Source organism: Ailuropoda melanoleuca, chromosome 8 (assembly GCF_002007445.2).
Source record: "Ailuropoda melanoleuca isolate Jingjing chromosome 8, ASM200744v2, whole genome shotgun sequence".
Taxonomy (NCBI): domain Eukaryota; kingdom Metazoa; phylum Chordata; class Mammalia; order Carnivora; family Ursidae; genus Ailuropoda; species Ailuropoda melanoleuca.
In genome coordinates this window covers 20,468,490-20,492,094 of record NC_048225.1, presented here as the reverse complement: position 1 = coordinate 20,492,094, position 23,605 = coordinate 20,468,490, and the positions used below count along the sequence as shown (strand labels likewise).

At 49.6% G+C, this 23,605-nt stretch overlaps 1 protein-coding gene across 6 annotated transcripts in view; it reads right to left on the bottom strand.

The window, feature by feature from the left end:
• PKNOX2 (PBX/knotted 1 homeobox 2) overlaps positions 1-23,605 on the bottom strand; it is a 315,083-nt gene that overhangs the window by 89,999 nt on the left and 201,479 nt on the right. For 4 of the 6 annotated variants that reach the window (XM_034666040.1, XM_019804614.2, XM_011230757.3 and 1 more), the window contains one exon: positions 3,392-3,498. The exons of the other annotated variants lie outside the window; for them this stretch is intronic. The gene's annotated coding sequence lies outside the window, so the exon portion shown is untranslated. The remainder of the gene's footprint in view (positions 1-3,391; positions 3,499-23,605) is intronic. 6 annotated transcript variants of the gene reach the window in all.

The window sequence follows — 23,605 nt, the reverse complement described above, 5'->3', positions numbered from 1 at the left end:
CACAGGGAAGAGCTATTTTATGTCTGTTTCAAGTAACAAATGTCAGTTTTGGACGATCCAGACTGGCCTGAATGCAGTGGCTTGGGAGACGAAAGCCTTCCATGGGGATAACAGGCTGGGAGGAAGCTTCTGGGGAAGAAGCATGGGAGCCTTACAGATGTCAAGACTGAAAGGAACCTTGGAGAGCGCCTGGCCCATCTCCCGCATTTCACAGATGAAAGGACATAGGTTAGGCCTGATAAAAGGTCACTTGGTTAAAGTCATGTCCAGAAGAGAGAACTGGGCTGTTGAAAGCCAGGGTCAGGAGCCAGCCCACAAGAAGTGGAAGGCTGGAATGGAGGCCTGAGGCCAGGGCTCTGCAGAGAATCCTATAAGGAGATGGCGGGGGTGTGTGGGAGGGGGCGGGGGGATCCCCTTCAGGAGCTGCTCAAGGTGCAGATGGCTTGACTTGGAGGGGAGACCTGGCAAAATCAGACCAGATCGCCCTTCCTTAGTGTCCCCAGTAGCTGGAAAGGCGCAGCTTTAATTCGGGCAGGAGGAAGCATGTTGGGGCTCCTGGGGAGGGGGCCGGCGAGGAGCTGACCTTTACAGGGCGTTTATTACACGCCAGCTGCTGGATGAGGTGCTTTCTCCTACATTATCTCATTTAATCCTCAAAGAAGCCTTCTAAGGTAAATACGATTATCCCAATTGCATAAAGACAATGCTACTCAGAAAACGTAAGTTACTTAACTTGCCCCAAATCTTACAGCCAACGAATAACAGAACTAGAATTTGAATCTGGGTGTGTCTGGTTCCAAAGTCCCAGCCCAAGAGATCAGAGGCTTCATGAAATATAAGTTAGCCAATTTTAAGAGGAGAAACGTCCTTCCCAAACCACGATACAACTGATCCTGTTTCCTTCCTGAGCCTCGCATGTGTGATCCAGTCCCTCTAGGCAATCCCTGAACATCCAGGCACACTGGCTGGCTCCTGGGGACTAGGATTTACGTTTGCCCAACAGGGCTCTGAAAATTCCCACCGCAGAGGGTACCAGCACAGCTCTGAGGACTGACATTGCCTCCTGAGGACACAAAGTCCTGCCGTGTCAGGGAGTGGGAAGGAGCTGGGCTGGGATGGAGCATGAGCGCAGGGAAGACAGGGAAGCTGAAGTCCTGAATTCTAGGTTTCGAGGTGCTCAGCCCCACACCTGTCCTCCACCAACCTCAAGGGCACGCTAATGGCTCTCTCGGCCCCTCCGATGCTCCTCCCGGCCTCCCCCTGTGTCTCCCTAGGTACTTGGCCTCCACTGAGCCTCTGATTTCAGGGGGAGGCAGGCAAGCCCAGGAGAGTATGTCGGGTTAGGGTTTGTCGTTGACACGTGGAGATCATTAACGAGGCTTATTTTTAAATTGTAATTGCAAAATGTAAATGCTCCCCAAACTGATGTGTAATTGCTACCCCCTCCGCCCCAGCCCTTCCCCTCTGGTGCCAGCTTTGCAAGGAGAGAATTAGAAAATAAAAAGGGGGTGGATTATGTAAGCAAAACGATTTTAAAAAAAGAGAGCGAGAGAGCTAAGAATTTAAGTGAGACAGCTGGCGGCTCCTCTGATTGCCACACTTCCAGCATTAGCTGCAAAAATTGTCCTTGCCGACTGCACCAATCCCAGCAACGGTGTCAACTGTGTTTAGTCCCCGCAACAGACCAGACTGGCACGCAGCAAGATAGTCCGGTGGGCAGTGGGGGAGGGGGATGTGAAGGGAGAGGGAAGGGGAGGTCAGGGGGCCACATGAGGTCGCCTCTATGTCATCCACGGAAACTTTCCATTCTACGGAAAGACACGACCCTCAGCAGGCGTTAGCAGTCCCTCAACCCATTTCCATCCTTCCCTTTATTCGAGCACGTAAGGAGGGCAGCGCCACCTCCATTCTCCCAGGCATGTTCTGGCCTGTGTGGATCCCAGCATCTGCAGCCTTGGCGTGGACAGAAATAGGACTCTACCGAGTAGTTTAGCAAGACGAAGCTCAGTGCGATCACCAGGCCCAGGGAAAGCCACTGGACTTGGCAACACCTGTCCACACTGGTTCACTGGGAGTCTCTAACCTGGCCCCTTTTTTTCTCTTTCTTTTCGTTCTTTCTCTCTCTCTTTTTTAACCATCTCCCCATCTTCCTTAAGCCCTCACCACAGCTATTGTCTGCAGTGATCTCCCTTTGACATTCTGTGCACACAGGTGCCAAAGGGTGTCGAAAAGATTGTCCACCTGTCCCTGATATGGGCATTGCCAAACCCACACTTAGGGTGAAGCCTTGAGCTCCCTACATATGCCTTTTTTCTCTTTGCCTCTGACTTTTACTTCTAGGAGCCACAGCATGCTTCAGCATGCTCCCCACCCCTTGGTACACCTAAAACACAGAGCTCCCCAAATGGCCAGAAGGCATAGGAGCCAGGACAAGCACTGTGGGCCAGTTCTGCCTGTGTGATCCTCTGGAATACGTGTGGCCTTGCTAACTCGGGGAGCTGGCCCCAGGAACATTCACCTTTCTGATTAACTGTCTCTCCCTCTCTCCAGGGAAACCAGCTTTTGTGAGGAATTGGGCAATGATGACTGCCCCCCAAAACGAAAGCTGATGACCTGTAAGGTCACGACAGCCCTGAGACAGCAGGAACACTTACAAAAGTCGTGGGCAGTATCCTTTGGAGTTGGGGCCCAATCTCACCATAACAGAGCCAGCCCCTATCATGGCATACTGGAAAGAAAGAAGGGTTGTTTGGGATAACCGGATTTCTAAATCCCTGCCTATACTGGTACTTACGTCTTCAAGATCATGAAGTTACTTAAGGGGATTTAAAAAACCCTATCTGATAAGAGGATTAAATGAGATTCTCCATTCAAAATGCCTTATACATTCTAAAGAACTATTTCTCAGAGTTCATCAGAAGCACCCGGGATGCAGTTTCTTCTGTGTTCATCAAAAACACTTGGAGTGCAGATTCCCGGTCTTAACCTCGGCTTAGAAAATCAGACTCTCTGGTGGGAGGCCCAGGTACTGCATCTTAACAAAGACCCAGGCGGTTCTTAGGTGATAATGCCTGCTCCAGAAAAGTTACACAAAGGTTATCGTCATTGTGGATGTAAGCAACAGCCCATCCATCTGCATCGACAACACTTTATTGTTTCCAGACTATGGGGAAGAAGAGAGAGGTGCACAGGGATGAGGCACAGCTCTGGCCCTGTCCTCAATGAGCTAAGGAGGAAAGATGAAAAAAAATAATACAGTATTGTGGGTTCTAAGCTTGTCTACGCTAAGTGCCAGCTAATGTGATGGGCTGCCCCTCGAGGTTTTCCGAAAAAAAGGCCATCTGCCTGGAGGGTTTAACTAGGTGTTTAAGGACGGAGAAGCATCTCTTACTGTTTGGGTGATCCTGGCGGACTCGAGGGTGGCCCAAAGGAGACTCACTCCCTCTTCTCACTCCTAGCTGGGCCAGAAATTCTTCCTGTCAGCTAGCGCCAAAGCACCTGTAAAAAAGGGCAGAGCAGCTCTCAGAAGGGATTAGAGGCCCCGGGTGATCAGAGAACAAGGGGGCACCTGCTCTGGCTCTGAGGGATATAGGCCATCTGCTCTACGGACCACCCTGCCATATTTACGATGCTGGTGTCTCTCTTCGGTGTGGCTGCTCGGGCCCACTGAGCCATCCCTGTCACAGCTGCAAGTGCCCTGTGGTCACCTGTCTGGTTTCCTGATATCAGCTGTACACGTGGCCCTCTCTCCCCCAAAGTGTGGGCAGGTGTCTGAGGGATTCTGGGCCCTGAGTAAGGCAGAGCTGGCTTCTTGTTCTCAACGGTCGGAAACTCAAAGGAAGGGCGGCAGTCACAGCCTGCTCAGATGTGCGGCCGAGTCTCAGACCCTTTCCCAGGGGCAGGCTTTGGCTGGGGGCCTGGGGAGATGTTAATGGGTGGGGGGCAGGGGGCCTGTGGGCAGCAGGGAGGAAGAGTCGGGAGGGCAATGGACCCCGAGCAGAGACTGGTAGTGAAGGACAGCCTTGGCCTAAGTCAGCTTTGGCTATACTACTTACTGACTTATTTTTAGATCGAAGGGAATTATTTTGGTTCTCAATATTAGAAATGAATCAAGACATTCAGAAACTCAGGTTTCTGATCTGTTTGGTCTACACTGTTCTAAGGCCTGGCCTGACGCTTCCCAGACACATTAGTTTTCTCTTTGTGGATCGAGTTGCTAATCTGACTCCAAGGAGGCTGCTTTTGGGGCAAGGATGGCAGGGTCACGGGATGGCAGGGGGAGGAGGGCGGCTTGATGCCTGGGCTGCATTTTCAGGGCCACATCGGGGAGCACTTTCAGCCAAGAGCCCCAGCCTTACAATCTGAGGTAAATGCATCTTTAACATTCACAGTTCCTTTCTAGTTAACACCATCTTAGTCTCCTTGTAAAAACACATTTGCACCTCAGTAAAGAATGTAATTAACTAGTGACATGACAACAGGAGGAGCTAAACAGTGGCCTGGGCTGGGAGCTGCAGCGGGGAAATGGAAATTTAGACATTTGCCTGAACAAGACTTTCCTGCCTTTCTTCCAGTGTGTGTGTGTGTGTGTGTGTGTGTGTGTGTGTGCGTGTGCACATGTGCGCACCAACACAGGCACCACTGGGGGTGAGGGCGGCAGAGACAGCATCCAGATCCTGAGGGGGTATGAATTCTCGCCGGCAGGAAAGAGTAAGCTGGGATATGCTAGGAGGACGGGATGAGCTGAGAGAAGCTTCCCAGATAGGGAGGTTGGTTAATGAATTTCCATTAACAAAAGCTTACTGGGTTGACACAAAGCCTCTGCCCACACTCCAGACTCCTCCCAAGAGGAGCCGAGGAATAGAGACAGATTGAAAGCAGCAGGAGGGTCAGGCCCCCTGGCCAGTGCCAGCCCCGAGACAGCCACACAGAGAGGCCCAAGGGATCAGGACCAACGGAGGGAGGACATGTCCTGAGCGCCAGATTACTCTTGCCCTGCTCCCCACACCCCCAGCCTGTGCCTGCTCCCTGGAGCCGTGGGTAAATTCTGTGAATGGCTCCCAGTTCTCTATCCCACTTCCCTGGCCCCCCCCCCCCCAGGCAGCAAACCCAGGAGAGGTGTCCTATTCCTCCTTCCCCGAGCCCCACCTCATTTCACTCTGCCACCACGTCCCATCCCTTTCCAGTCGGGGCAGAAGATGGTCTTCCCTCCTTTCCATGCCCAGTGACACAACCAAGGACGGGCCCTGTCCCTGGCCATGCCTGCCAGGCCCCACCTCATCCCCACAGTTTGCCCGTCTGGCCTGTCAGCTGCCTCCAGAATGAGCTTCCCAGGCAGACGCCCTCACTTTGCATGCATGCTGGGCCCCATACAGGGCAGGACCTCCCAACCCCTGAGGGGTTTACCGCGGGGTCCGCTCCTTCCCCAGAAATTTCAGTGACTCCCCTACTCATAGAAGACACCAACAAAGGTTCACTGATGGCATTTTACCAAGTGCAGCCTTCAAGGTGTCTGCAGTCTGGCCCCAAACGGCCCTGCTGGACTGCTCTTTTCTCCATCACCCAGAGGCTCTCTGCCCTCCATCCAAACGCAAGCATCTCCCATTCTCCAAACCCGTCCCGCAGCTTCCCACTTCCCCTGCGGCCCCAGTTCTATATTTCTACCTGACAGGACCTTAGCGATTCTTCACTATCCGACTCAAACATTCTGGCTCTTTCCTCCAGAACCACAAGTAATTTTACCTCCTCTGTGTTTCCAAGTAACATGCTGTTTATCATTCTCTGGAAGCTCTTGCCACATTCTGTTTCATGCTATAGTTATATTAGGTATTTTTCATCTCTTTCCAAACTGTAAGCTCCTCATGGGCACAGACCCTGTCTTATGTCTGTAATTTTTCAGTTTACAAAGGACTTTCATATGTAATATCTTCTTTACCTCTTAAAGCAACCTCTAAAGGTCACTATTTTAATACAACTTAATTTTCATTATCTTTACAAAACAATATATGCTGATAAGTACAAAAAAGATAAGAGGTAGAAACTTAAGTTAGTTGTAATCCCACAATACGAAAATAACCACAGTTAATATGTAGAATAAAACTCTTCTTTCTCAAAAAAAGTATCATGCTATCTATACTGTTCTGTAGTCAGCTTTTTATATTTGTAACATACAAACACCTTTGCATATAAGGAAAATATACATTATAATCCTACTGGCTACATGACTTTCCATTTCTGGATGCACTATAATTATTCAGCCAAATTTCTATCATTTGTTGTCTACATTATTTCCAGTTTTTGCTATTATAAATAATGCCCATTCTTACAGCTGAATTTTGCTCTAGACTTGATCATTGTCTTTTTTTTTTCTTATATGATCATTGTCTTAGAATGAGCTTCTAGATGTGGAAGCTGCCAAATCCAAAGGTATGTCCACTTTTTAAAATTTTTACAAATCACTTAACAGGAAGGTCACACCAATTTACATCCTATCTGCAATGTATGAGAGGTGCCTTTTTCTTTGCCAGGTGGTTGTTCCCATTTTACAGATGTGGATAATGAGGCTTAGGCAGGTCAGGTACTGGGCCTTGCCTCAAAAAACAGCCAGCAAGTGGAAAGTCTTCTGACTCCAGATATTGACACTGTGTGATTCCAACCTCCCTGCTTGTGTTTGCTCTTGTGTTTGTTACCCACCCAAAGGGAGCGCCTGCAGTAGTAAGTGCTGAGTAAATGCTGGGCTCCCGGAGGAAAGCAGAGGCGAATGTGCCGAGTTGTGGGGTGGGCCGTTCTTGGGAGCTCTGCGGATGTCAGCCTCCCCTGCCTCGTTTCCCAAGGGCTCTGGAGCCTGCTTGGCAGATGAAAGCTCTGTTTTTGCGGAGCTTTTTACTCTTCCTTCCTCCCCTCTTCCACCCCTCTGGGCAGGTGCACATTGCTTCAATTTAGCCTCCGTGTATTATGAGCCTACCATGTACTGAGGTCTGGGCATACGAAGATCACACACACACGCACACGCACACGCTCTCCCTGTCTTTGAGGTGCTCACAGTCTAGATAATAAGGAAATAATTGTGCCCTCCAATATGTGGATGCTGCTGTTTCTGGCGGTCAGCCTCCCAACCCCCTCCTCCACCAAAGTCCACAGTGGCGGGGGGGGGGGGGGGGGGGGCGGGGGAGAGGGTCTGGGTCAGGGCATGGAAGGATGGAAGCCCTGCCTCCCAGCTCCTTCGGCCTCTAATTGTGTCCTTTCTTTTCCTTTTTTTTTTTTTTAAAGGTTTTATTTATTTTTTTGTCAGAGAGAGAGAACAAGCAGGAGCACAAGCAGGGGGAGGGGCAGGCAGACAGAGGGAGAAGCAGGCTCCCCGCTGAGCGGGACTCCATCCCAGGACCCCGGATCATGACCTGAGCCGAAGGCGGCTGCTTCAACGACTGAGCCACCCCGGTGCCCCTAATTGTGTCCTTTCTGACTGAGGGGCCAGAGCTCCTTCTCCAGGTCCTGGTGCAGCCACACGCTTTCTGTGTCTGTTTTTCTGCGCTAGCTCTACCTCTGTCTCTAACCGCACCCCTAAGGTGGCACTGAGGGTCCAGAGCCCCTCAGGAACCAGTCCAGAAGCCGACCCTGCCCCCACGCAGGCACTAATAAGTACATATTTGAGGGAGGCAGGACGGTCCGAGGTGACACCAGCATGCCCCCACGCAGGGCACTGCATCAGGGCCACAATAGACACAGATTTCTCCTTTCCTAGAACTGACAACTACCTAGGTCCCAACAGCCTGGAGAAAAGCTTCGAGGCAGAAATATAGCTTGTAATCTCCGTTCTGTCATTGCCAGCGAGTCCTCTGAGCGTAAGGAGGGTAAGGCATATGACAGAAAGCGCTGAGACAGTCTGGGATTGGGAGGCGTGGGGAAGAGACTGCCTGGGGGTCGTGGCCACCCGTCGGATCCGGGCGCAGCTCTGAGAGCCATGCTGCCCCTCCACACTCACGCCTGCCTTGCCCGAGGGAGGAGCGGAGAGAACACACCACCCTCCTTCCTGTTGACAAAATCCTTCTCCTCTAGAGGCTAGCGTGCGGCCTGCGACACTACTGCCCGGGTCCCAAGGACTTGGGCTTAATTAACAGGCAGCCTGACAGGCAGGGAGGCAGACAGAAAGAGAGAGAGAGAGAGATGGATGGGAAGACATGGGCCCTGTGTGACCTGATGGCCCAGATGTTTCAGGAACAAAGAAGGAAGCGGAAGCTTCATCTTGAAGATGATGTCCCTTCTGTCCCTACAAGATCTCCAGGAGATCCAGCAGCCTCCATCCCTGGTTCTCTGGCTCTGGCCAGGCCCTTCCCTGCCTTCCCAAGTTTTAAACCAGGGCACCCTCTGACAAGGGCATACAGGCTTCCCCAGAGAACACCTTTGACTGTTTCACCAACTCGTAATTTTTGCAGATGAATAGGACAGTGGTGAACACTGAGCCTCTGAAATCTCTGGCCAGAAGACTACACCAAAGGCCTGTCTCCTGTCCATTCTGGGAAAGCTGCCCTATCCTGTATCTATCCCAGGAGCAAAAAGCATCAGAGTCATTGTCTCCTTCGGCCTAAGAGTCTTGCAAGAGCCTGTTCTCACTCTGGAGCTCACCCTAGGGCCTGTTCTGGCGTCAGTGCGGTGATGGAAGGACCCTCAGGCACCTCCCCAATGGCAGACATCTGTGAGGGTCTAAGGCTGCTCTCACCTCCTTGCTGGGGTGAGCAAGCCAGGGAAGCATGGCAACTCGTTCAAGCCTGGCCATGGGTTTGCTAGATGTGGGTCAAAACCCTTCACCCTTTGAATTCTGTTCCATCATCACCATCATCACCATCATCACCATCATCACCATCATCATCAGTTTCCACCATTGTACACCAAAGGCTGGACCGGACAGTGCAATCTCATTTTCTGACTGGTCTGGATCAGCTGCTGAACTCACCTGTCCCAGCGAAAGCCTCACATATCACCAGAGTGACCAGGCTGGTCTCAAAGAGACCAGATTCACTCCTCTAGGAGGAGAGGGCCTCCTCGGAAGCTAAGATGATTTATAGACTTGTTTATACTGATTCTCCCCTGCTCAAGAATCTATAATGGCTTGCCAGGGCCTAAGAAGACAAAATCCAAATTTCATTTTGTCCTCCCCAGTCAGCCGAAACCTACCTCTCTTACCAATCCCCTGGATCTTTCAACCCAAACGTTTCTCCAGACAGGCTAGGCTGCCACTGTCTCACGACCTAGTGCACACTATGTCTGAGCCCTGTGCCCCCCTCATGAGGCCACCTGCCCTTCTGGAGGGCCTTGGGCTCCCCCTTCCTCTCTGCTGTCCAGCTCCATCAAGGTCCTGCACTCACTCGGGTCCCCTTTCCTCAAAGACAGGATCAGGCTCAAGTCTTGCCTTTCTCCTACCTTCTGCAACTGAATGAAGTCAACCTTGTGCACCCCCACCCTGTGACTGGCCCTCAGGGTTACTCTATTTTGTGACCTTCTGCATTCTGCGTTAATCTGAATCTCCTCAATGGCATCATACGTCTTTGAGGACAAGATCTGTGTTTCTATTTCTTCTATGCCCACCATCCATACCTAGGTTAGTACTGTGTCCTTGTAGATAAGGAAAGTATCATTCCTGTCACATGAAGAGGGACTGCTACTGGAAAATACTAATTCAGATGAATGCTTAATCAGTTCAGTTGAAAGTTTGCTATTTAGTTATCATTACTTATTGCCAAAGGCATTCTAATTCATTATATTTCAATGTGTCTCTGAAGGAAGAGCTTTTGACCAAACTATGGCTTATTTCAGAAGACTCCTGCACTAATATTAATAAATGAATGTGGAGGGATAGTCCAGCAGAATGGAAAAGGTTTTGAAGTCAGACAAACTTGGATTCAAATCCTAGAGCTCGCCCCTCCTAGCTGTGTGACTTCTGTAAGTCTTGGTTTTCCTATTTCTGCAAATAATAACAGCTAACTCACAAATTGTTTATTAGAATTTTATGGTATTACATCACCCATGTGATATGCTTAGCAGATAGTAAAGTACTCAGCGCTGACCTATACTAGCCTTTCAGAAATGGTGACTGTCATCATTAATGACAATGATGGTAATGACAGTTTGCTCAGATCTTGTTTGGCCAAATCCTACTCATCTTTCAAGATTCAGCTCTGTGACATTTTCTCTCCATATCTCCCTATTGCACACAGGGTAAATCATCCCCTCCTTTCTGCTCCCCTAATAACTGGGACCATATCTCTTATACGATAAAGTCCGAAGTTCTTAGCCATGAACTCCAGGCTACATATCTCACTAAGTTATCGTTATGTGTTCCTATAGGTGTCCTCCCATTAAACTCCGAGTTTCCTGAGCAAGGTGATCCTCACATTCATGCTTCCAGCTCTGGCCCACCATCAGGCTCAATGTGTACTTATTAAATGAGGTAATGAATGGATGAACAGGAATGCCAAAGGCAGTCAAGAGACCTGGGCAGAATCTGATCAGACACAAATTAGAGACTGGTGATTGGGACTCCATCATGGAGAGCCAATGTCCCTTTCAATGAAACTAAGACCAGCCCTGACTTTGGAGAAGTTCTTTACCTCTTCCAGCAGGATTTCCTTTCTTGGAGAAAACTTCAGACCCATTGGAAACACTTTGTAAATCTCTGCAAAGCCCTGCCTGTCTCCATTCTCCCTTTCTGCTCAGCTGGGCTCAGCCCCTTCCTGATGACTCCCCTGCCATTCCTTTCCTCAGGGCTCTGACCCTCCAGTCAGTGAGCCCCCACTCCCTTCTCCACTGAGCCTGCTGAATGACCCTGGTTCTGAGACAGCCTTCTCAGCCCTGAAATCTCTCTCCAGAAGCAGGAAATAAGTGTACGTTGGCACAAGCTAACCATTCATTTTTGCCCCCACCTGGAGTGAACTACATTCTCCTCCTCTCTAGCTCGTCTGCTACACCTTGGCTCAGCAATAGCTTCCTAATGGGTCTCTCTGTGGCCCAGGCCATCTTCCACATGGCTGCCGCAAGGATGGTTCTAGAAGACTAGAACATCCTCTGTGCTATTCTTTTAGCACGTATCCCATCAAACTGTGGTTGTCTGTTTGCCACTCTGTCTACCCCACTAGATTATATCATCCTAAACTGAGTCTCAAGCCTATATATCTCTGCAGAGCCCAATACGTATTTTGGACATATTGGCTGTTCAATAAATATTTGTTTAATAAAGGAATAAGCAAATGTATCTATTCAGCAGAGGATATGTACCAACAATGTGCTAATGTCTTTTACAAAGAGCTATGGTATCCAGTTTATTTAATTCTTGCAACAGCCCTATAAAGTAGGTATAATTAGTCCTGTTTTTAAAAGGGGGAACTGAGGTTAGAAAAGTGACTTTGTGACTTGCCCAAAGTCACAAAGCTGGGTAAAGAGTGAGGTGAAAGAGCAGAGCCCAAGGGGTTTCACGGTGAGCTCCTGAGCACCCCGGTCCACCTGCCCACCTGCCGCTGTCCGCCTGGCCCAGGAAAGGAGGCAAAGACGCTGAGCTGCGTCGGGTCGGCCTCACTTGGGAAATAAACAAGAAGAATTCTTCTTCTCATCATTTGGTGAGTCGCTGACATTTTGTTTGACAAAGAATCTAGGAAAAGCCTCTCCTGGGACTAGTTTTGGGACTAGGCTGTGATAATATTGCTTTATTGAAAAAGGATGCTAGGAACTGAGCTCTGGATGGCCTTTTACATGGAGTAATTTATGCAGGAAATGAGAAATAATTTTTTTTTTAAAGAAACACACATTGAACTGCATATGGCCACAAAGATAGGAGGGATGACACCACACACACACACACACACACACACACAATCCCAGAAACATGGTCACAGACCCACAAAAGCACAAACTCTAGTTCCCAGTCATGATCACAGCCACACACCCTGGGAATCAAAAGATTCCCAGTCAGATCAGTACAGAGCCCTTGCAAGTGGATACACCCACTTGCAACACGGTCTCATGGCTCTGGCTTTCCCCTTCAGGCCTTCCAGGGGAAACTGACTTTTCCCCACACATGTAAATTTCAGTCATTAAGGAACGCACAGGAAGCATGACATTGAAAAAAAAATTAATCTCTCTGTGCCCCCCGCCCTTCTCGGGGCCCTGTTCCCTCCCGTAACGATCACACCGCACGTGGAGATGCCGTCAACCTGAAGACCTGCCACCCAAGGCCCAAGTTCCCATTCCTGGAGATTTACACCTTGGGCCTCACAGAGGTTTCAGTCATAACCTGCTCCTGGAGGACAGCAAAGGAATGATAACAAGGACTAGAAATGAAACGTCTCTAAAATTCTCATTCAGATGCCATTAAGAAACGAATCTCAGAAATGGAAGGGATGGTAAAAGGATTTTATCTAAAATGCTTCCCCTCCCTAGGCTGGTTGGGAATGGCTGGGATTCACAAGGATATCTGAAAGTCAGGAATTCTCTTTCATCCATGGTGATTTTGACCTGGGTTCAGAGCAGAGCCCAGGATCCCTGTTCTGGTAGAATTTACAACTGAGATACTCAGAGACGCCAGAAACTGCACCGGGAGCCAGGATACCTGACTTCTATCCATAACTCTCCTGTATTAGCTCTGGATGTGACCCTGGCCATATCACTGCCTGGGCCTCAGTTTCTCTATCTGTAAAGTGAGAAAGTTAGGACCAGATTGTTGTTCTGCCAGGGTCTCATCAGAAGGCCCCTTGCTCTGCCTCGGCCAAGTGTTAGGGAGATCTCATATGCCTCTGTATCTGCACGGTGATTTATACATCCCAAAGCATATCCAGCCACATCCGTTAGCTTTTTGCTTGAGCTTCACAGTAACTTTGTGACGCTGGTAGTGCTGAAATCGATACACCCGCTTTACAGAGAGAATAATCAAAACTAAGACTTAAAGTGTCTTGGCCAAGGCTGCAAAAAGAATCAGTATTGATTGAACTTACAAGGAATTCAAATCTCTTGAATATCACTCCCTACTTAAAGGGAAAAAAAATGTATACCGCACCTTGAAAACCCTGGAGTTTGCTCTGGAAAATATTTTTTCTTTTGCCTGTCTTGGACTTGTTAAATAATAACTATGATTTTAAAGCTCCTGCTGCCTTTTTGCATGGCTTAGGATGGAGGACCAGGGCAGATGGTCTTTCATTTAGGAAAAAGATTAAGCCATCCTTTGGCTACTAAAGGAGGGCCTCCTCTGGGAGGGGAAAGATCAAAGAAAAGGGAACTCAGTTGTTATTCGCTCATTCAAGAAATGTTTATTGAGTGCCTGCTATGTGCTAGGAACTGTTCACAATTGTTAAAAAAAAAAAAAGATAAAAATCTCAGCATTCAGGGCACTTACATCCTGGTTGGGCGAGGGTGGAGATGGGAGTGGTGGACAAGATGATAACAAGAAACATAAAGAAGATGTACAGTGTCAGATAATGAGGGCAAAGCAAAAAAAGTAAATGGGAGGGAGTAGAGTGTTCGGAATTTAAAGTTCCCCACTAACTTCCTGGGGGAAAGGAAGCCAGGGCCTCAAAGATGGAGAAGTGTGAAACTCAGCAGAAGAGAGCAGAAAGAAGGTCCCTGCAAGAAGGTGGCAGGCCAGACTGTGCAGGAGAAAATGGACACTGAGATTCCTTCTATGCAGATAGGAGAGGGATCTGAAGGAGTTGCCTCATCTGTAAAGCTGAACTTACTCCTGCTCTGGGCCATAGTCCCCCTCAGGCCTCTCCTCCCCGGGGAGGCCAGGGCTAGGTGAGTGAGGCCAAAGGAGTGTCAAAAAGCTCAGTAATGGAGATAAACACTGGATCAATAAAAGTACGCTGCCTAGTCACATTGTAATGCGAGGCAGAAGGAAGAATCAGTAAAACCCATCCTCTCGTCATTTAAAAGTCTGGTGTTTTGTTTATCGTGTATTTTTGTCAATGATCTTGATTAAAAATTTTTCTTTCATCAAAATAGTATTTCTTCTGATTACGGCATTTTTGGTGCCTGAGGTGAGTGGGTCCTGGCAGGCCTACCTCCCGTATCTTTGGTAAGAATGCACATCTGGGACAGCTCTGTGCTGGGAAGAAAGAGAAGGGGCCATGCTCATGAATAGAGCAGAGGGGGCCTCGCAAGCAAGACAGAGACAGGAAGGGGAGCACGACTTATTCCCGGAGCAGAACCTTGACGCAAGACAGGACCAGGAGAATCCAAACACCCTTCCTCTCTTGGACCTTGGGGAAGCTGGATTTCCCATAGTGTGGGAGGGAATCTCAAGCTGTTCCATTGGAATATTCATGGGAAAGTAAGCCTTGCAGTCTGGAAGGCGTGGGGGCACACGGCCGATGGCAGATGGCCAACTGCTCCTCCTTCCAGCTCCGCAGCCAAGGGTCCACTGCTATAATTAAACTGTGAAGGCACCAGAGTCCGTGGGGAGTTCTGGGAGCAAAGCTGCCATTTGCCGCCATCAGCAGCCCTGCCCTGGTCGGCGAGGGGAGGGGAAGGTGGACACTATTTGCTTTCACTCCAAGGGAAAGGATAGGGTGGCAGCTTGTTGCTGTGTCTGCCCAAAAGAGTGTGACACCCCTGAGGGTAGGGAATGGGAGGGAACTATAAAACAAAAGGGAAGACTCTGTATGATGGGGCCAGTGTTTCCAGGGCACCCCAGCCCTCCGGCTCACAGATCTGTCTCCAAGAAAGGTGCCTGGACCCAGAACTGGTCTGCTTTCCTCGCTGTTGCTCCCTGCTTTCCTCCAGTGCCCTCCAAACCCTGACAGTAAACCCTAGGACCTTATATGATCTATTCCTATGCTCAAAAATCTTATTATTAAAAAAAAAATAGGTCAGGGGCGCCTGGGTGGCACAGCGGTTAAGCGTCTGCCTTCGGCTCAGGGCGTGATCCCGGCGTTATGGGATCGAGCCCCACGTCAGGCTCCTCTGCTATGAGCCTGCTTCTTCCTCTCCCACTCCCCCTGCTTGTGTTCCCTCTCTAGCTAGCTGTCTCTATCTCTGTCAAATAAATAAAGAAATAAAATCTTTAAAAAAAAAAATAGGTCAGATAGTTGAGACCTTTCATGATATGGCCCCTACCTCATTTCCCTGCCTTATCTCTCACATCTCTCCTTCAAGTCAGGGGACAGCAAACTATACCCACACCAAATCCTGAGGCGGCCTGTTTGTTGCAAATAAAGTTTTATTGGAACATAGCCACACCCATTCATTCACTATTACAACCATGGCTGCTTTCCTCAACAGGTGGAGAGTTGAGGAGTCACAATACAACACCTAGAGCATTGACTGGCTGAAACATTCCATGGAAAGTTCACTGGCCCTGGTCTAGGTTCTGGGTAAACTGTGCTCATCCTCTCCTCCGCAGACTCTACTCATAGATGCCTCCAGGCCCTTGCTGGTTCTACCCTCCGAGACCGGGATGCTCCATTTCCCTGGTCTAGAAGCCGAAATGTGGCTCATTCTGCAAGGACTCAGCTTATATATTATTTACTCTGTGACGTCTCCCGAATTCCTGTAAATACTGCTCACACCTCTGTACAGCCACGGTGTACTGTTAGGACGACCACACATGATTTGTCACCCAAACTGGCACAATTTTGAGAATGAAGGGGAGCATGCTTAATAATCACACAGAAATTACAGCCTTCAACCGAGACCGTCCCAAGCAAATGGGGTCACAGGGTGGTCCCACACTTAGTGCTTAGTTCGTTCTGCCTTCTAAGGGTCAGTTGTTTACATATCTAGCTCCCACAAAAGGCAGAATGCTCCATGGCAAAGACAGTGTGTGTGTGTATGTGTGTGTGTGTGTGTGTGTGTGTGTGTGTGTGTGGTGTGTGGGGGGGTGGTTGCTGATTCTGAGAGTATCCATATAGATAAACTATGATCAATTAATGACTATTGAAATGAAAAAGGGAAGGGCTCTGGTCCTAAATGAAACAAAAGCAGTTTCTTTAAGAGCAGCAAGCTGGAACAGCCAAGGACAAAGGGGCCATTAGCCAAATGGAGAGGCACTTGCAGCCAGCGGAGGGGGCACACTTGTTTGTGTCATTGTGCATGCAGGCCCAGCACAAGAGGCCATGCCAGTGCCCCCTACCCCCCAGGTACTCCCACCTTTCTGCTTCCCTGCCTCCCCTGCAGCCCCCTACCTTCCTCTTCCCAGCTCTGCCACTCACTGGCTTAGCTGCTTCCCCTCCAGATCTCTCAGGATGGCTGGGGTCCCCATATACAGCAGAATGCTGGGCTTGCAGTGGTCAGAATTCAAGGGGGGGCACCACTTCAAGGATGATAGTTTTTTCTGCAGGTTCTGAGCTGAGGCTGAATACTGGAGGTTCAGAATTTAGATATTCATCTCCCTTCCTAAAGCTCCAGCATGTTCTATAGACTTCAACTCACCAAAGTGGGAGATAGGAAACAGCAAGAAACTAAGATGACCATTTAACATATCGATACTCTCCATCTGTTCTCTACTAAATAGCCAGGAAGATCTTTTTGAAGTGCAAATCCATTCTATCCCCTCCCCCTCTTCTCCCAGGTTTCAAACACATTACTGGCTTTCCATTCCTCTTGCGATCAAGACCAAAATCCTTACCTTGGCCTAGAAGTTCAGGTGTGGTTTGGCCCTGCCTACCTCACCTGCTTCATCTAGCTTGCTCTTTGCCTTTCAACCACCCAGGCCTTTGGTCCCTCAAATAGAACATGCTTCTTCTGACCTCAGGACCTTTGCACCAGCCATCCTACCTTCCTGGAAAATGCTCTTTTCTTGTCCACTTTCAACTAGTAAGAGCCTGCTTCACTTTCACTTCTCAGCTCAAGTCACTTCCTCAGGGGAGCTACACTGAACTCTCAGGCCAGGTGAGGATCCTTTGTATACTGCATTTCGTTTCTTCATTCAGCTTGAGTACTTACTTCAGTTTATAATTATGCATTCATTTATGATACTTTGAGTAATGCTTAGGCTATAAGGCACTAGGCTATAAGCTCCATGTGGGCAGAGATCCCCGTTTGCTTTGCTCACCTTAAATCCCTAGCACCAATAGTACTCCAAAATATTAGTGGAATGATCACCGCACCAACCCGAGTCAAAGATCAGGAAGATGACCTCTGACCGTTTCTCAGTGTAGTAAACTAAAGTGATTGGAAATAAGAGCTAAGGATTAAATTATTCTCATCCTCCACTTTCAGCTCTTTCTCCTTCTCCTTCTCCTGACAAAGCTCTCTCTAGGGACTTATTGCACAGAAGGCCATGTAATGGAGTTTACACAGGCCGAGGCACTGGCTGTGAGTTCACAGGACAAGACAGGCAACAGATGTGGACAGATCCATATAGGGCTGATCGATAACCAATAAAGAAGGCTGGGCCAGGGACAACCAGATGGGAATGACAAATTCGCAGGAGGTCTGGTTTCCCCTATGCTCCTTCCCACATCATCTTAGGCTCAAAGGGAACCCAGGGGGGCCTTCTCTACTCAGTAAGTCCCTCCCTTCCTGTCTGCCTCTCTCTCTCCCTCCCTCCCTTGCTGTCCTATGGTATTCTTTATGCATATGGACATCTTGACCCCCCTGCAATGCAATCTTCTTGAGGTGAGGGACTGTGCCTTAAATGACTTTGGATCCCCACAGCTCCTGGTGTCCAGTCCAGCACGTGACGAATATCTGTGGATGCCGTTCTTATCTGGAGGGGGCGCAATGCAGTGCTGAGTTCCTGGGGTAGAAAGCCAGAGAACAGTTTAAGGCCTGGGTGTGGGTAGTGCCGGGGAGGCCATGGGGGCACTGCGGTCCCAGGTGTGCAGAAAGGGTCAGCTCTTGGGCCAGACGAATGCTAAGGCCTTCAAAGCCCATCCTGCCACTGGACTAAGAAGCTGCCCCCTTCATGGGCCGGCTCGTGTCAAGTGTAGAACAGGTCACCATGCCTTCTCAGGTCTGGGGAGAGACATGTTCACTCCACCTACCCCACCCCTTGGGGCCACGGTGTCACAGGCAGTCTGGCACTTGTACCCTGGGGTGGGGCTAAGCAAAGGGACCCCACCCGGCCAGGGAGAAAACAAAGCAGCCGCCTCCGAGCTGGCACCAGGCCAGCTGAAGAGAGGCCTCTGTGCTGGGCCAATCAATGATAGAAAATGCAAGTGGCCCAAGGTAGAGACTCCAAGCCCCTGGGCCTCAGGCCGGATGGGGCAGTAGCCCACCAGGTCGGGAGCACAGGGATTAATAACGCATCAATTTTAATGCAGGGAGAGGTTTTTTTTTTCTGCTTCACAAACAGCAAAGTGAATGTTTGAGCATCCCGGCAGGGGGTTAATGAGGACTCTGATTAGTTATTCGGATTTCTCCACACCGCCTCAATCCATCCTACTAGGGAGGAGAGAGAGGAGGAGGTGGGGAGGGGAGGGCTGCAAAGGAGCGGACCTCCAGCCTCTGAGCCCGCGTCAGCCCCAGGAAAACGACAGCACACCCGCCCTTCCTCTCCACCCTGCACGCACTGTGGTGGAACGGAGGGCTGGACGGGGCTTGAGGGTGACCTGGTCCAGCCCCTTGACCGGAGGGAAGACCAAAGGGGCATGATTCCCCAGCCACACCTAGGATGACTGAGAGCCCTTGCCCAGGCCAGAGCCCAGCCTAGCTTGGAGCTTTCCCACTACACGAGCATTCCCTTACCCCACTCCCTCCTCCCAGCCCAAAGTCAATGTTCTTCTCCCCTCGGGGAGGCTGCTCGGAGATAATCCAGAGTCTGTCTGAGGCCCTCAGCCAGGGCTGTCTGCTGGGCTGGGGGGACCAAGGGGAATCCTTATCAGAAAATCTCTGCCTCTAGCCCAGGCTGGTTCCCAGCTCAGGGAGGGAAGGTGCTGTTCTCTGGGATGGGCCCTGAGAAGGGGAGCCTCTCAGCACTGCCTCCTCTGTTCCCAGCTGCCTTCCTAGCTCCTAGCATCCAGTGTAGCTCTGAGGGAACCCCAGCACAAAGCCACCAGTTCCCTCGGGCCAGGCCTTCTGTGACAACCCCTCTCCCCTCCCTGCTGACTCCAGATTAGTGATGGATCCTGCTCATTTGGCACCAAACATGCAGGGCACAAAAAAGGGGCAAAAGCCTGCAGAGACACAGCACGATCTCAGGAAGAGGGATCGCCAGGCCATCTGGACACAGGCTCCATGCCTTTCCTGCTGTTACAATGCAGACGGACTTGTGAGCAAGGGCTCCCCACTCCCCCCCCCCCCCCCCCNCCCCCCCGCCCCGTCCCAGTCCATCTGCTGCAGCCCAGGACCCAGAGCAGGATCCAAACCCAGATCCACAAGTGACATCACAGGGGGGCACCCACCCCTTAGTCTTTCTGAGATCACCTTAGTGTCACTTAAGTCCCCAAAATGCCTCTCTCTGGGGGCCCCTCCCATCAACCCCAAATTCTCAAACTGCACATTGAGGCCCCTTCAACTCTCCCACACAAATCTATGTACTCTCCCTAAGGTCAGGGCCCATCATCTCGGTGCCCACAGGGCTCCGCGCTCTCAAGGGAGTTCTCTAGCAATGCTGCTGTACTGGGCCTCAGCGATCTCTTCTAGTTCATTCCGAAGAAGAAGGGCTGATGTTTACTGCAGGTTCTTGTGTGCCAGCCATTGTGCCCAGTGTGTGACACACGCACGATCTCATTGACCCTCGCTGGCCCTGTGGAGTAGATACTCATACACCTGCGTCTTTGCCCAGCACAGTCCAACGGAGCTTTCTGCGGTGCTGGAAACGTCCTCTGTCTGCGCTTTCCAATATCATAGACACCATGTGGCTCTTAAGCACTTGAATTGTGGCTGCTGTGACTGAGTGAGTGAATATTTATAATTTAATTTCATTTTAATTTAAATAGACACATGTGGCTGGTGGCTACCGACTCAGACAGCACAGCCTTACAGGGGTCAAGCAGCACGGTCAATCTCACCCAGCTGGTAGGGGCCAGGCTTCATACCAGGTGTGTCTCCAACGATGCTGTCTTTGAGGCATTATTATCAAGTGCATTAAGAAACTAAGGCCGGAGAAGGCAAAGAAACGGTACGTAATCATCAAGTCTAGGATGCATTCCAGCACTAGGTCTGTGAAGATGCCAGGGACACTGTGAGGGATGCAAAGATGAGTAAGACAAATTTCTACCCTCAAGGTGCTACTAATTCGGTTATGAGACAAAATGAATTCTACTTGGGACGGGATTTTAGGTGGAGAACTGATTGAAGTAGGATGTTGCCCAGACATCCCACAGCACCCCCAGCCCGCAAAGTCAACGCCCCCAGCCATCGACTCCATTATCTCCATTCTGCCCACGTGCCCACGTTTGGTTCTCACATGTTCCTCATTCTGGATGAACGGCATGGTCACTGCAGCAAGCGCTCAAGAAGGAAACTCAGTGGTGCCCTCAGCTTTTTCCCCTTCCTCCCCATTTCTCTCACTTTCTACTTCCAAGACATGTTGAGGTTTCTTCCTAAGTGGGCTTTAAATACCCTCTCCTTCCCATCCCCATTGTCTATGCGCCCCCTTGCCCCTCAACCTGCAGCTTCTCCCTGTCACCTCGCCACGGGCTCCAGCCGCGTGGCCCGATAGGAGCTCAGGACGATTTCTCATGCCTCTGGCCTTTTGCATCTGCTCTTCGTGGAATGCCCCTTTTTGCCTCATGTCCTTGGACAACTGCACAGAACTAAAGATTCGGCTGAGGGCTCTCTCCGCCTAGAAGCTTCGTCTGAGCCTCCTTACCTCTCCGGCAGGCTACTTCCCACCTCCACGCTGCTGTGACTCAGCACGCCTCTTTTATGCCACTGGCCATAATGGGTTGGAAGCACTGGCATATCCCATGGTGTCCTCTCAAGTCAGAGATGGCGGCTTTGTCACTTTTGTGCGCAGAGGGCCTGCAGCGTATGGCACAGAGTAGGTGGGAGGGAGGAAGGGGACAGATGTGTTTGCACCAGCCGTCACCTGAGACCTAAAGCGCTTTCTGCTCCTGCCTTCCCCACCTCCCACGTACAGGGCCTTTCTGCATGAGGAGGCTTACTGGAAAGTTCCCTGAGACATTCCTGATTCACCTCGCAGCCTGCTGTCCCCAGGCAGGGTGGAGTGACTTTCCACAGCCCCTGGCACTCAGGGCAGCTGCCAAGAGCTCTGAGTCGTCTCAAAAACAGTTTGCTTCAACCCCAACCAAAATGGGCTTGGGTCTGCCACCTCCGAACTTATCAACATCTCTCCCTTAGCCACTGGCCTTCTCCCTGTTCCCTCCCCAAGGCCCTTCAGTAACCACAGCATCAGGCTCTGCCCTCAGGCACCTCGTTCCCTCCAAGAGAACTTACCACATGGTGCGCCTGTCTAGGGGCCAGAGTCATCACACTGACATCGTTCTTTGCCATACACAGCGCTCACACCCCTTACTTACAGAGCACTCCCCACCCTGTTTTCTCATTTGATCCTATGACGCCCCTTTGTGAGGAGGGAAATTAGACCCTGCTTCTCCATTTCACAGATGATGAAACAGAGGCTCAGAGGAATTAAGAGACTCGCCCGGTCTAAGTGCTGGATCCTAGATTCCAAGTCAGATCTTTTGATTCTGAGTTCAGTGTTTGATTTATGGGGAGGATGATTGATGTCCATAAAAAAGAATTACAGAGGAAAAATATGCTTGGAAGAATAAGCCGATGGGCTTATTTGAGGGTGCATGGTGCTTGGTGTCTTGATGGGACACTGGGGCAGAGCAGAAAGCTGGGAATGAGCGTCTGGGGCTGTGTTCTACCCCCAGTCCACCAGATGGTCTAGCCACGCAAAGTCATCTGCCGTTCTCCAAACACCATCCTGCTTCCTTACCTTTGTGCTTTGCTAAGGAATTTATAGCCTTCTCTGCGTCTCCTACCCAGCCTTCCACTACCATTTCAAATGCTACCTTCTCCAAGAATATTTCCTGGATCTTTCCAGGCAGAAATGGTCTCTACTCCCTTTGGGCTCTCACAGCACTTTGTATATTCCAACGTTGCCAACTTTGTCTCATCCCGTTTAGGGCTAGGGTAATATGATGTCTGCCTCCTCCATTGTGTCTGAGACAGGGACAATTCTCTTCACCTCTGGATCACTGACAGTATCTGGAACTATGCCTTGGGCATAAGAAGTGATCAAAAATTTTGGTTGGGTTACATTTCATTGCTAATTATATTTCTAAGGAGGGCTGGTAAAAGAAGGTAGAGTTCATCCATGTCTTTCTCATGGTGAATGTGAAATGTCATAGACATCACATCTTTTGTCCTCATTCTCAAATCTGAGCTCCAGGATGATTTAAAAGCACACGTGCAAAAGATGAAAGGAGGGGCTTATAAACAAGAAGCAACAAAAGAGTAGCCTGCACCTGTTAGAAGTATGTTCGGAAGGCCAAAGCCCAGAATGCACCGGTGTCTGAAAACACCCCTCCCCCCCACACTCCCCCTTTCTCTCTTAAAAAGCAATACTTGAAGCAAAATGAAGAGAAAAAAAAAATCAGAGAGTGAGTAGCTACAGCCCGGGCAGACATCTGAGGTTATCTGATGACAGAAGGAAAGCAAACAATTTAACTCCCACTTTGCTTCAAGGACAACAATCATCAAAACAGAAAAAGGATTTCTAAAAGGTTCAAGTTTGAGATAGGTGAGGAGATAGTAATCGAGGAGCTTATGGCTTTAAGTAAAGTCAAGGCGACGGACACCAGTAACTTGGAGAAAACTTAAGGATAGGACTGTGGAGCCATGGTCGGCTGTTTGTGAACTGATGAAAAGAAATCGTTTTGGTTTTTTTTTTTTTTTAGAGATGGAAACATGCAAAAGTTGTCTCTGTTTTCACAAAGTGGCAAATAGATTCTGGAAGCCACATAACCGTAAATTCAATATTAATTGCTAACAAAAATTCTAAATTGAATTAATTACGAAAGAAAGAAGTAATGACCAAGAACCAGAATAGCTTCATTGAAAACCAGTCATGTTTAACTTGATTGCCCTTTGTGAAAAGACCGGAATTCCTAGGTTGGCAGACACAAGGAAAATTCTGAGAAGTATGTTGATTTCAGCAAGATCCATGACAGCACCTTCCATGATATCCTTCTGGATAAGATAGGTTGGTCTGAGGAGCAAGTTGGACAGAAGAAGAGACAGGTGGACTTTTAGGAACACTGTGACCGTCCCCTGTCAGTAGTGATCAGCAAATCCCAGCGTGGATGGAGGGCATTCATGCTGAAGTGACCGGCTTTGCGCCATTGAGTATGTTTACCAGCGAGATCCGAATGACGTTCTAGAAGGTGTGGTTATCCTTCTACACCCTGGAAGGGAGAATTAATGTGTTTACAGACAGAATGAAGATTGAGAAAGAGCTCGTGAGGCAGGAGACGCAGGCTGAAAGCAAGGAGATGATGTGGGATAAAGAGAAATAGAAAGTTCTCCTGCTAGAGGAAAAGGAAGCTGTACAAGTGAGGGAGATGGAGCTTCAAATCATTACATGTGAATAAAAAAGGGGGACGTTTGACTGAAAATTCAATAGGTACCAGTGTTGTGGTGTGGCTGCCCCCCCCCCAAAAAAAGGCAACTGCAATCTTAGGCTGCATTCTTACAAGTCCAGGAGAAGGTG